General features: G+C 47.2%; 1 protein-coding gene across 1 annotated transcript in view; it reads right to left on the bottom strand.

Moving 5' to 3' along the window:
* LOC135903351 (synaptogenesis protein syg-2-like) overlaps positions 1-12,165 on the bottom strand; it is a 108,319-nt gene that overhangs the window by 63,275 nt on the left and 32,879 nt on the right. The gene's annotated exons all lie outside the window — the stretch shown is intronic.

Below are 12,165 nucleotides of genomic sequence, written 5' to 3' on the forward strand. Positions count from 1 at the left end.
GTTCGGGTCACCCTCCTCGCTACCTTATGTAGCTCTCAATACAAAGTTTTACGAACGCAAAAAGTAGAAGCAAAACGACAAGAGAAAGAACGTAAATATAGACTAGGGAATGAAAACTCCTACACACAGTCCCTCTGGCTGCGCGCTCTTGCGACTGGGGGTTCGAAGACGTGGAATGTACTTTGCTCATGGAGGAGTAGGGGAACGTGGAGCAGCGCCCGATATCCAGGACGTTTTAACAAGTCGTTCATATTTACATATTTACAAGAAAATTCAAGCTAGTACAGAAAGAGTTCATGAAGAAGTTGTAGCAGCCAATCATTCCCACCGTCTATTGCTCTTTCTATGCCCTGCGTGGTCATCGTTCAGTCACTTCCCCCAATCCGGCGTCAGCAGACCGACGACATCAGGTCCCACCAATCGGGAGGTCTGTTGCCATTTCCCTCCGAATGGAGCTTTGTCGGAAAGACACGCACATCACTGGGCACAAGCAGGAGAAGGGGGATCGTACATCAACTCCGTCCCCGGCGTGGACGTGCCAATTTGGGCTGCTGGCAGCTGATGGACCGTATCCTTGGACTATCTGCCCAAACCTCTCTTGACCAAGATACTCCCGTGCTGGTCATAAATCATTCGTTTTGAGAGCCATTTTAACGAGGCCATTTGCCCGTTCCCCATAAGGGCGCTAGCCGTTACTGGAGGTTGTGGCGGGGTAAACGGCCGATCACAAGAGCGCGCACTTTCTATTTTCTCGGTTAGCATACTCAACTGACTATCAAAAACACCCTTTTATTAACGCTGCCCAAACTATGATACGTGTTGGAGGCGAAATTAGACAAGCAACCTCGTTTGTTGAGCTTCATATGACTACGAAGTTAAGGGAGACGCACATGATGAACTTCTCGTGTCACGAGTGCGCAGTTCCTGTGGCGCCTGCAAGAGGCTAATGCATTCCGACAAATTTCAATGACCGCTGAAAGCTCACCGAGATTAGGAGACGGCGAGTGTTGGCCTTCCCAAGTGACCTGCGAGTGGGAACACATTAACGAGGCTGCTAAACAGGGTCTTCCCTTGAAATCAGCCCAGCCTCGAAGCGCCCGAAGCTGTGCAGCATGCAGGCGCCACCGCGACCCTTGACGCCATTGGGATTCGTCCCGAGAAGATGCGCCGTCATAGAGCGTTTCGCAAGGTGCTAATTAAGTGCCTTGGCTCAGACACGCTTACACCTCGAGGCTCTGCAAAATGTTTGCGTTTAACATACATAAGGCCTCATACGCAATTCTGAAGCTGACTATTGTTAGAACAGTCGCATTTACGTTTTATCGCCGAATAGTGCGGCATGCCCGCATAGGAGGTACGGGATGGTGGTAAGGCGGTCTATCATTCTTGGCCTCGCATAGAGTGTGTCGCTAGAACCACGAAAACCTTAGGCATGCGTCAAAGAAAGCATCATTTTTTAGAGAGTACGCTAGTAATTGTTTCCACGTTTCTCGTGAAAACCTTGGAGCGACATAGACGTTTCTAGTTTCTTCCTTTTCTTTGATTTACCACCCACCATACCAGACTTGACAAATTAGAGCTTTTCTTTTGTACACATAAGATTTCATTGGAAATTCCGCTCCGATTAATTTTCGTTGCGCCGAGATTTAAGCAGACAACAGCAGTCATCTGCTAACACTTATTACCAGCTACTCAGCAAGACGCCAAAAATTATAATATTGGCGGATCGTAGTGCTGCAGCAGTAGTATAAAGCTTCGATTATTACGCGGCGCGCATTTCCTACCCGGTATGCTTATTTGTGCGTTTCAACCTCACCGAGCACGCAGGAAACTTTGCTGCGGTTGCTGCAACGGGATAAAAGCAGCTGATAGGCTTCTCATCAGTCTTTTGTTTATTCACAAACGTTTCTCCGATCGGCGTTCTGCGGAGGCAGTGCAAATTTGAAGTCCACTTCACTGCAACACAGGGCGCACTGTAGCAGACGACGCGCGAAGCCCCGCCTGCGGCTCTCACTGCACCTGCGCAATAGTTTCTCCAGCGCTCGACAGAGGCGCCCCGCGGAGCGCCGGCAGCACGGAGCGGCATTCTAACTAAGAGTGGACGACCCTGTACAAGGAATTTCCAAGCTGGTTAAAGTGTGAGTTATTTCCACCACAATATCTTTTCTCTATTTCCAGAAGGTTGATTGATGGACTGCTTAAGGCAGTACAGCAGCCTTAAAGGTGCCTTTTGCTAAGAATATAACTTATTGAAACATGTTTACAATAGCCGTCAATACAGTGACTAAAAGGTTGATCCGGCTCTTCGTATGAAAAAAGCAACCGAAGGGCGTGGGAGATTGAAAAAAGAGTGGTGCCATATTGGGGTAATCTTTCTCTTTTTTTGCCTCAGCAAACCATTACTTCGGTTAAGGTGTCAAATCCTACCCGGATATGTCCTATTCAGAATGCCATCCTAGAGGCCAGCATCGGCTGACACTATTCCGAGAATAGCCAGTGAAACCGCGAGGCTGGCCTACCTAAGCTTACTCGGTGCCTAGGGATCATTTTGGCGACGTCCACCAGAGATTATAATAAAGGCTGTGACGTCTCAACCACAGACAGTGCGAGCGAAGCGACAGGACTACGCGTAGATGAGAAAGCCGCGGTAACGTGAGAGAAAGGGAGGGTTGCGCCAGTCAAACCCTACACAATGCAACTATGCTAAGTTCCCTCTCACCCCTTCTGTTTTGTTCTTTCACAATCCGAACCCTAGAGGTTGTGCTGACACTGAAAGCCGCTCCGGCTCATTCTACTTACTATGCAAATTTAGTCTCGAACTCTGGCGATGCTTTATCTCCAGGTGTTATCTTTCTTTTTGCGCTGTGCTTCTTGCCGTTAAGGTGCACGCTAAGCTGTATTTCTTTTATTGCATGTCCCTTTAAGGCCATGCAGCTGCTGCAGCATTTCGCCGTCCAGAATCATGCAATTTATTTTGCGTTTGTTTCCAATGTCTATGTCTGTTAGCTCCATTTCTAAATGTTGAGCTTCATATGAAAAGCAAAAATAAATGTGCGCGTACCTATGGCACAAAACGTAAGCCCAGCAATCAGCGCGAGTAGATACAGGCACCCTTTTTTGAAGTGAATAAGGGCATGTGTCATTCCAAAATATGTAATGCTGTAGCCATATGTCACTGAAGCCCGCGAGCGTAGCGCGGCATTTTTACGTAAAGCCGCCCCATCTGCGCATGAAAGTGGTCAACGAGTCTTCATTCCGCTTTCGCGAACAGACGCCGCGGCTGGGCTGCGATTGATGCCCCGTGACTGTACGTTGCCCCTGTGGGACTCAAATGTTTTCACCATGTGTCGGTTACGTTCGTTGTCTCCGGACATACGGATGCACCTCCCGCCTGGGTTACCACGACGTGAACAGACCATGCTCTACCGTATGTGGCTAGGCGTTGCCTTTACTAACTCATATGCTTTCCTCATTGGAATGACCAACAGCCCCACGTGTGACACATGCAACATCGACGAGACGCTCGCACATATTATCTGTGTCTGCCCGCGTTATAGTGCTCAGAGACAAGTGAAGTGCAGAGTACTGGACCAGTTGGACAATCGTCCTCTATCAGAACTAAAAGCTTTAGGTCAATGCTCCGAAAAAACATCCGCGTTGAAGGCCTTACTCGCGTTATTAAGGTTCCTGCGGTCTACGGGGCTTCACGACAGACTCTATGAATGCCGCCCCCTGCCGCTCTTTACTGTACGCGCTTTGTTCGTGCTTGTCTCTCTCTCTTTCTATCTTCCTCTTCCGCTCTGTTTCTCTTTTTATCCCCTTTAACCCTTCCCCCTGCGCAGGGTAGCCAACTGGAACTACCTCTGGTTAACCTCCCTGCCTTTCTCTGCATTATCTTATCTCTCTCTCTTTACGTAAAATTTATTTCAGCCTCATGCTTAAGAAATAGCCTTTCCTTTCATTCTGTACAGAGAAGCAGGCTAGTGGAGTCTTGTAAACATACTGCCATCTTTTTATAAGGTTTTCTCCCTGTGAACGTACTAGCGTCCTTTACAGTGCCTGGGGCTCTCAATTTATAAAGGTCACCTTTTGTGTGCACATTTGAGGCGGGATGTGTGCGTCAAAAACATTTTTATAACAAACGCGCGTGATTTTTAAGATCACGCGCTAAAACGTTTTTTTATGGAAACTGATCCTATTTGGTGGAAAAACGCTATTCACCCATATTCAAAAAAATTTATTATTGTTTCCTTCAGCTGAAATGTCAAGTCAACAACGCATCTTGGTTCTTTTCTTTTTCATTTTCGTTTCTTTTTTTTTACCGTATACGATTCTAAAAACAATACTGCTGAATACATCACAATTCAGTCGTTTAGCATGCCATATTTAGATAGACAGTAATTATTTGCGCAGAAAATGGCAATATACTAAACATGGCTGCGTTTTTCTATTTCGCTAACATGATCAGTAAGATTAAGTAAACTAGCAGTGCAGCATCGAATACATGTCGCTGAGCTAATACGCGTTATCTTGATAATTAATCTTAGTGTGCTTGTTGCAGTTATGGAACTCAAACCGATCAAGGCTCATGACATGTACGTACGTTCAATCGTATCCTTGGGAGAAGCACTACCGATATATCGGTCCCGAAATCAGTGGACAAGAAGCATTGGTGTCTCGCTTCATATTTTTCCAAAATAGCTCACTGACTGGTGACGCATATTCTCTTGGAAATCATGCTTTGAGGTCAATCCTCTGGACTCCGACCCTTGTCTAAGGATTTGTAATAAATGAATAAAACTTCACCCTTCTCGAGCTTCGCTTTCGAAAGTCAAACAGTTGACCAACAGTACTTCCATAAAACATTATTTAAACAACCGATGTCATTAGCTAAGGGAACATTGCGACTCCTAATACAATAAATAACAATGATCTAGTTAGTGATAACCTTGATAATCTAGCTGACGCAGTATAGCTACAGCATCTGCGACAGGCGATGTTTAATAAATCCATACAAATATTTCGGAAAGCGCCTCGTAGATTCGACGCCCGTGGAAGCTTCTTTTTTAAAGAATACGCTTAAAGCTGATGCAGCGTAAAATTCTGGTATTTTGCTGCAGTCGGATTTAAAAGCCCGAGGAAAGGTGGAGTCAGCATCTGGCAGCCTAATCCGGATTAGTAGAACGCAGACGTCGGCCACAGCTAGCCAGAGGGCAAACCACATTGCCAAATTCAGCTGGTCTGATTAAAAGAGAGAGAGAGAGAGAGGAGCAGGGAAAAACCTAGCGGTGGCAAATATTCACCAAATGTGCAAGAGCTACTTTGCAGTTCGTTCTTACTTTTTCAGTTTTTTTATCTCTGCGGAATTTAATTCTGCTTATCAAACAAGAGATTTACGATCAATAAGATGGGCCGACGGCTCTTTCAAATTAATGAGCGAACATTCAGAAAAGCTCATCTGAGTGTACTCCCGTTCCGTAGTTTCGTGACGTCCTTTTCAAAGTTGGTGCATTTATAAAGTTATACCCATGTCACACATACACTTCCAATCGCGATCGGAGCCGATCCGGATTGAGCTTAATGCCGATCGAGTATCGTTACATGGTCATTTGCGATCGACGTCTTACGGGATTCGGATCCGGACGATCGCCATCTGAGAATCGCGATCCGGCCCCCTGATCATAGCCTCGATCGCGATTGCAGGATGATGTCTGCGCCCTCTAGCGCAGTATTAAGAAAACGCTAAAAACAGAAGAAAGCAGCTCAGTAAAAAAAAAAAAACGTTTAAGAACCTTTTAACGACAACAGTAAGCTGTAAATTTTATATACTGTCCAAGTTTAACCATATATTGTACATCGGAATTTGTAGCCATATGCAGTTCTGAGAGTTGCCGACGATCAGCAGACGATACGATCTCGATGCGGATCGTGGGACCATGTAGCAGCGGGCCCAATGGGCCCAGCCACCGGCATCGATGCTTTAAAATGTTGGATACATATTGGTCCAGCCACACAAATCACCAAACTTGACGTATTGATGATAAATGTCGATGGTATTGCTTTTTTTTTCGCGCCAATTTGCATACTTTCATGAAACAAAAACACTAGGCAGACTTCTACGTAATCAATTACATGTAATTAATTGCTTGTTATCAATTAGGCTTTTCGTCAATCTGTGATATACGGAATAGTTTGTTTACCCGGTAACGCGCACCGTAATTAGTGCTTTTAAGTAATAAGTTACATGTAACCAGATGAGTTTTTGGAGAAACAAGCTCTAACAGGCGACGCAGCTTTGAACATATTAATTTGACGGGAACTGTACAGTGCCCAAATGGATCAAGATACGTACACGAGTTACCTCCTTTCGACAGTTGGCATCCTGCAGCTACACCTTCATCACATGTATATCTGCAGGCTTGTAGATTTGCAAATCTTTTTTGAAAGTCGGATATCATCGAGCCCTTTCGCTTACAATAAATCTCTCTCTCTCTCTCTCTTTTCTTTCTCTCTCTCTCTCTCTCTCCTGTAAGCGTATCTACGCGGCCTTCATAGGCCGGATGAGCTGCAGCTCAATTCTTCTACGCTTAGTGCAGTCATTTACTTTTCAGATATAGACAACTTTTTAGCGGTTAACCGCATGTGTTTTATCTGTCTGGTATATAGGGGAGTCATATACATATTAGTATTTTTGCGATTGTAACACATGCACAGTATTTTGACGGCCGGATATTATCCAGCTTTATATTAAATTACATTATAAAATCGGCCACTTTTTCAAGGAGCGTTAACGCTTGCTGACGTTCGTTACAATTAATCGTCTATAGCTACCGAGTAAAGGGCACCGGGAGGAAGTCCAGCAGATGCTGGCGGGCACATTGAAATGGCGCCTGCATATGTTTCGGTAGCGACGGCCAGTACGGACATTGATGCCAAGGTGTGAAGTATAGAGCCGATTTTTCAGTTTTTCAATGGTGCTATCCAGAGCCTATTTGGCTAGCCCCACCAACAATGGAGCACTGCACTTCATAGGTAACCGCACCTGAGCATTACGGAATTCAGTAACCACAATCTTCTGAGCAAGATGCTCGTCCGTTACAACACAGACCGGCTCTCCAGCGCGCTCGTCGAGCGTATTTTAAGTGTCGTGGCTGATGTCTGCACAAAAAAAGAAAAAGAAAGACTAGGAAAACGAGGAGCGAGAAAATTTTGGTAAGCAATTCTTAGTGAAGATAAAGAACGTGTCTAGGGCTGCAAAGGGTGGACGGTAAGAGTCAGGCCAGATCGCTCTATCTACTGTGTTTCTGCAATGTTATTATAGTGTGGAAAGAAACGGAACAGCAATTGATTACATTTTAGTAATTGCTTAGTTACTTTCATGTGGCAGCACCTGTAACCATAGTCAGATTTTCATCTTTAAAAGAAGTAATTGTAATTGTAGTCAGAAAGTTTTTTTTTTATAACTTGTACAAGTGTGGCACTACGGCGCCTTTTAGCGTTGACAGAAAGCGGCCGTAGCTTTTTATGCTCAGAAAACGCTTAGGGCTACTTGATTCCTGAATCAGATGAGGCGAGCGCAGTATTTGAGGCTCAACTAGGCAATCGCGAAGAGATGTGCAAGTGATTGGCGATAGTCCAGATCTGCGTGACTAGCACAGCGCAGCGTTCCTTGTTATTTCGAAGGTTCGCCGCATAACGCCCCCTGAGCTGATGCTACCTCACTCGGTCCGTTGAGATGTTTACCGTCAATGCAGCGTTTTCTTACGAGGGATCCACGGTTGGTTGATGTGAAACACCTCTGAACCAGGTGCCAACCTGCGGCTTAAGAATGGGGGTTGCAATGTGGGCTTGTTGGTAATGCATCTTCAAGGGGAGTACGGTAGCGCGATTAAAAGGCGGGACGAAAGAAGACATATGTGCTGTGTGTGTCCCTACGTGTCTTCTTTTGTCCAGTCTTTTAATCGCGCTACCGTACTCCCCTTTAAGAACGAGAAATCGAAACTAAAACTCGCAGGTTTATGTATCGCATGATCAGGGCCCATCGCCACGGGTACATTTTAAAAGTTGTGATGAATTTGCAAGAAACACTTATACACATACGTGTGTTTGTGAAAGTCACTAAGTGTTTTAATAATCTCAAGATGAGAACTCTTGTCCAACAAACGAGAGTCGAAAGGGTCAGAATTGTTCTCACATTCCATGTCTGAGTCTTCAGTCATTTTATAGTTGTACTGAAATTATGGCTAGTTAATGTAATGGCGCGAAATAATTGAGAACGACAACAAATATGGAATATACACCACAAGGCGCAGTGGTGCTTTTAGTGTACATGTTAACCACGTTGAAAAAAGCTGTTCTGCGGTGAAATTGGTGGAGTTTATGTTCTGTGCACAGGTCACGTCGATATTTACAGCTCTGGCGTACCGGAAACCAAACGTGACAACAAAAATAATGCTTGGCTCTGCTATCGCAAACACCAGAGACCAGTGGATCTAGAGGAAGGCCAGTAAAGTAGTGCCAAATCGCACACAAGGCACGCGAGCGCCGGCGACGCGTCCTTACGGCGTCCGCCAAAGTCGTCTACAACGGAATCTGCGATTCGCGTGACCAGGCGCTGGCGCTTCAACTGGCCCCCATCTCTCCGGAGACAAGGCTCCTCGCAGAAAAAGAACACCTTCGGCGCGCCACGCGAGCACTTCTCCCACCGCGTGGCACCGACCTCCCTGGCGGCCTAGCGCGCTGGGAAGAGGTCTTGTTACGAAGGTTACGCCTCCGTGTCGCCCTCACCCCTGCGATAACCTGGTCGTGGTCGGCACAGTACCGTGCCTCCATGAGCGATTCCTGCCCCTTCTGTCCCGCTCCTGTCTGCGAGGTGGACATTGGGCACCTCCTCTGGACTTGCCCTTCTCTACATGCCCTCCGCCAGAAACACCTGCTTCGCTGTGGACCACCCCCAGGTCGGCCACCAGACGTAGAAAGTTGGATCTTGGGTCCCCACCACCGGACATTGCTGGACTTCCTCCGCGAATCCGGAGTGTATTTACATGTTTAAACATTTCTTTATGCCAGAAGGCACGCTGTCGCAATAAAAAAAAAAAAGGCGCTGGCGTGGCCAACGCCGTAGCAGACGCCGCGGTTGTTTCCACTCTGTACGGAGTGGCGGGCGAGGAGGACCTCGAAGCACCCTAGCAGCCGACGGAGAAGAACGCCCATCCTCCCTCACCAGACCCCTGCCGCGCGCGCCACAGGAAAGGGAGCGCATCCGGGCCACGTTCCTCGCCCTCGTGCTCAACGCTCCTTCTCCCCCGTTAGGCTCCACCCACCCTCGCCGCGTCGCTATGCTGCGCGATGCTATTTTTATACTCTGCTTTCACTCTCTCTCAGCTCCCTCTCCCACAGCTCGGCAATGCTGCGGACGCAATGAGAAACCCAGCGAGGCTCTAAGAGCTTTACTGTAAAACAATGCATCGGACACCTTGACACGTAGGCATGCCACCGTGTCTGTGTCTTCACGCGCTCTGGCGACCTCGCCCAGTTAACGCTACGCTGGTATTCCAAGGTGACATACCAGCAGCGCTGCATCGCCACATTAGTTGGACACGTGTTGGTACGAAGTTTAGTTTTACTTTAATGTGTTGAGTGACAGATAACGAGTCTCGCTTTACAGTTCAGCTGTCTGTGACATCCTACACCCAACAAAACTACATGGAACCTGTCCCATCACTGCAGTAAAGCCAAATGGGCAACACTGAGGTGACGCCGTGGATATAATGAACCTAAGACAACGGGGGCATGCTGCGGGCCTCAGACCGGGGCAAGCATGAAGCGGTGCACCGCGCCGAGCCACCCGTTTCATTTCGCGGCAAGGTTAATCCTGTGAGGAGCAGCCCGTCCCTTCCGCGTCGGCGGTCACGCACGCTACAGTAATGAATCAACTCAGCCCGGACCGACCTCGCATCGCTCTCATCGGGCTTCGCAGACTCGCCCCAGTTCCTACAGTTCCGTACAGCGTCGCATTAGGCCAATTGTGATGGACAGTTCAGCACGGTTTTTTTTCGGAGTTTCTAAAAGCGTAGTGATATTATTCGTTGTATAATACTGTAACCATTCTTATTTATAAGTGTATCGCTTCTGCATTTGCCCACTTTTTTATCCCTAAAGCATTGATGTTCCCTCATTTGCGGTAACCTAAGTGCAACGTCTGCTGCATGCAGTTTATTTCCTAGATAAATAGGACAATGATTACATACGTGTCAGAACTAGCTTGCCATCACTATCCGATTTTCTTTGTTTTCTGATCTGTTCAGGTCACAAGACACGTTCAACCAACTTACCCAGTATTGAATAGTTCTGCAATGCACACGATGTATTTGCGTCCTCAAAAAGTCAGGATGCGCGACACACGCATTATGGAAGAGATTGCATGAAGTTAGTTCTCAATACCGTTATTTAGGCGGTAACTCCCATATGGTGCAAGAAGGGTACACGATGCCACGCGGGCATGTATTGTATGCAAACGAAGACGTGCTGAAGTGCGATAATCAGCACTCCATTGTTGCATTCATCTTCCCAACGTTACACAAATGGTTGTCGCTACTCGTGATATGCTGATTGGGGTTCCTGTTATCACAAACGCTGTTTAAGCACCCATTAGCATTCTTGGCTAGCAGCGAAACGGCAATGTATCGAATACAGATGATCTAATATATTTAGAATGTCGTGGGTCTCACCTAAACAAAACCCCACCCTGCTATGTGAGCAGTGCCCATTACGTATTCACATCAATAAAACAATTTATAGATGTCTTCAGCCCCTTTGCATCAGGCTTTCCGTCCTGCAGTTTCATGAGGCGATAAGTTTTGTGGGATCGCATGGGTCTCGACGAATAGTAGACACAATCCTGGAGACGACAGCATAGATGCGAATTGTCAGCACGGGCCTACTTCCTTCGGTGAAGAAACTACGCTTGTGCTTTCTAACCACTGTGCACCGAACAGGCAGGACAAAGCACGGCCGACGGGGCTCTCTGGCCGGGGATGGCGGGATCAGTGGAAGGCCCGTATCAGTCTGTGCATCAAAGACTGGAGCTCACCGTGCTTCATCACGGTCGTTATCTGCAGCAGAGGCTTTGGCGGTGCCGTCGTCGCTGTCGCTACCGCTGGAGCGCCGCCACGCATCGTGGATTGAATATTCATGAACAGCTGAGGCAGCTTCTATGACATCTCGTGAGACGACGTCGACGACGTCGTGAGTTATTATTTTTTTGCGTCTGTGTGTGTTCGGTGCCGTCAACAAGCAGGCCATAGGAGGTGTTCGCTGAACGTGGCGGTAATTAACCGCGAAGAGTGGCAGCTTGCCCGCCTGCTTACTCGGCTTGCCAGCAGCTTCGCGAAGCGGTAAGGAAAGAGGAGAGCGTGCTGTGGTGTTTTTCGCTCTTTAGCTTTTTGTGTATAGCCTGGCACTCTACCCTACGCCAGAGTAACGAACAAGCCAGGTATTGCTGACGCAAGACCCCGGGTGCCGAGGGCTGACGTTAACGGACACGCGTGTTTGCCTTCAGCTTGCGAGATGGGCGGATCACTCGCCGAAGACAGCCACGCTTCCCCGTTGACTTTGGCACGGAGGTGCACGTACTTAAGAGCCCTCAGTTCGGCGCGCCAGGGCAAACAGAATTTACAAGGGTGGGTCGGAGGTTCGCCTTTCATGCATGGCCTCGCGTGACACAGTCTTAAAGGACGTCCGTCGTGTACGATGTGGTTTCCTTGTATGAATTCTACGCGAGTTGCCGGCGATGCAGCATGATAAACAACACTAAATTTACCTCCGGCCGTTTCTTCCCGAAAACTTATGCATTAGGAAGTAATTATTGAGGATTAAAAAACGCTTTCTGTTGCGTCAGTGCACAAGAATAATAAAATAAGAAGTCAACAAACACTGTTTCTTATGATATGGCTAATGAAAATCGGGCCCCTCGGTTAATCTCCTTTCTTCTCGTTAAGGAAAATACGAGTGACTTTAAAGTGAATCACTTATGCGCTTTCCTTTCAATGTCAATTCATTACGGTGTCGACGCTTGAACGGAGGAGCAAAATTTTCTTCGCTTTGAATTTGATTTGCGTTGATGGCACATGGATATGGCATTTGGCGAGACATAGGACACTAGGC

The sequence above is a fragment of the Dermacentor albipictus genome, chromosome 1 (genome assembly GCF_038994185.2).
Source record: "Dermacentor albipictus isolate Rhodes 1998 colony chromosome 1, USDA_Dalb.pri_finalv2, whole genome shotgun sequence".
Taxonomy (NCBI): domain Eukaryota; kingdom Metazoa; phylum Arthropoda; class Arachnida; order Ixodida; family Ixodidae; genus Dermacentor; species Dermacentor albipictus.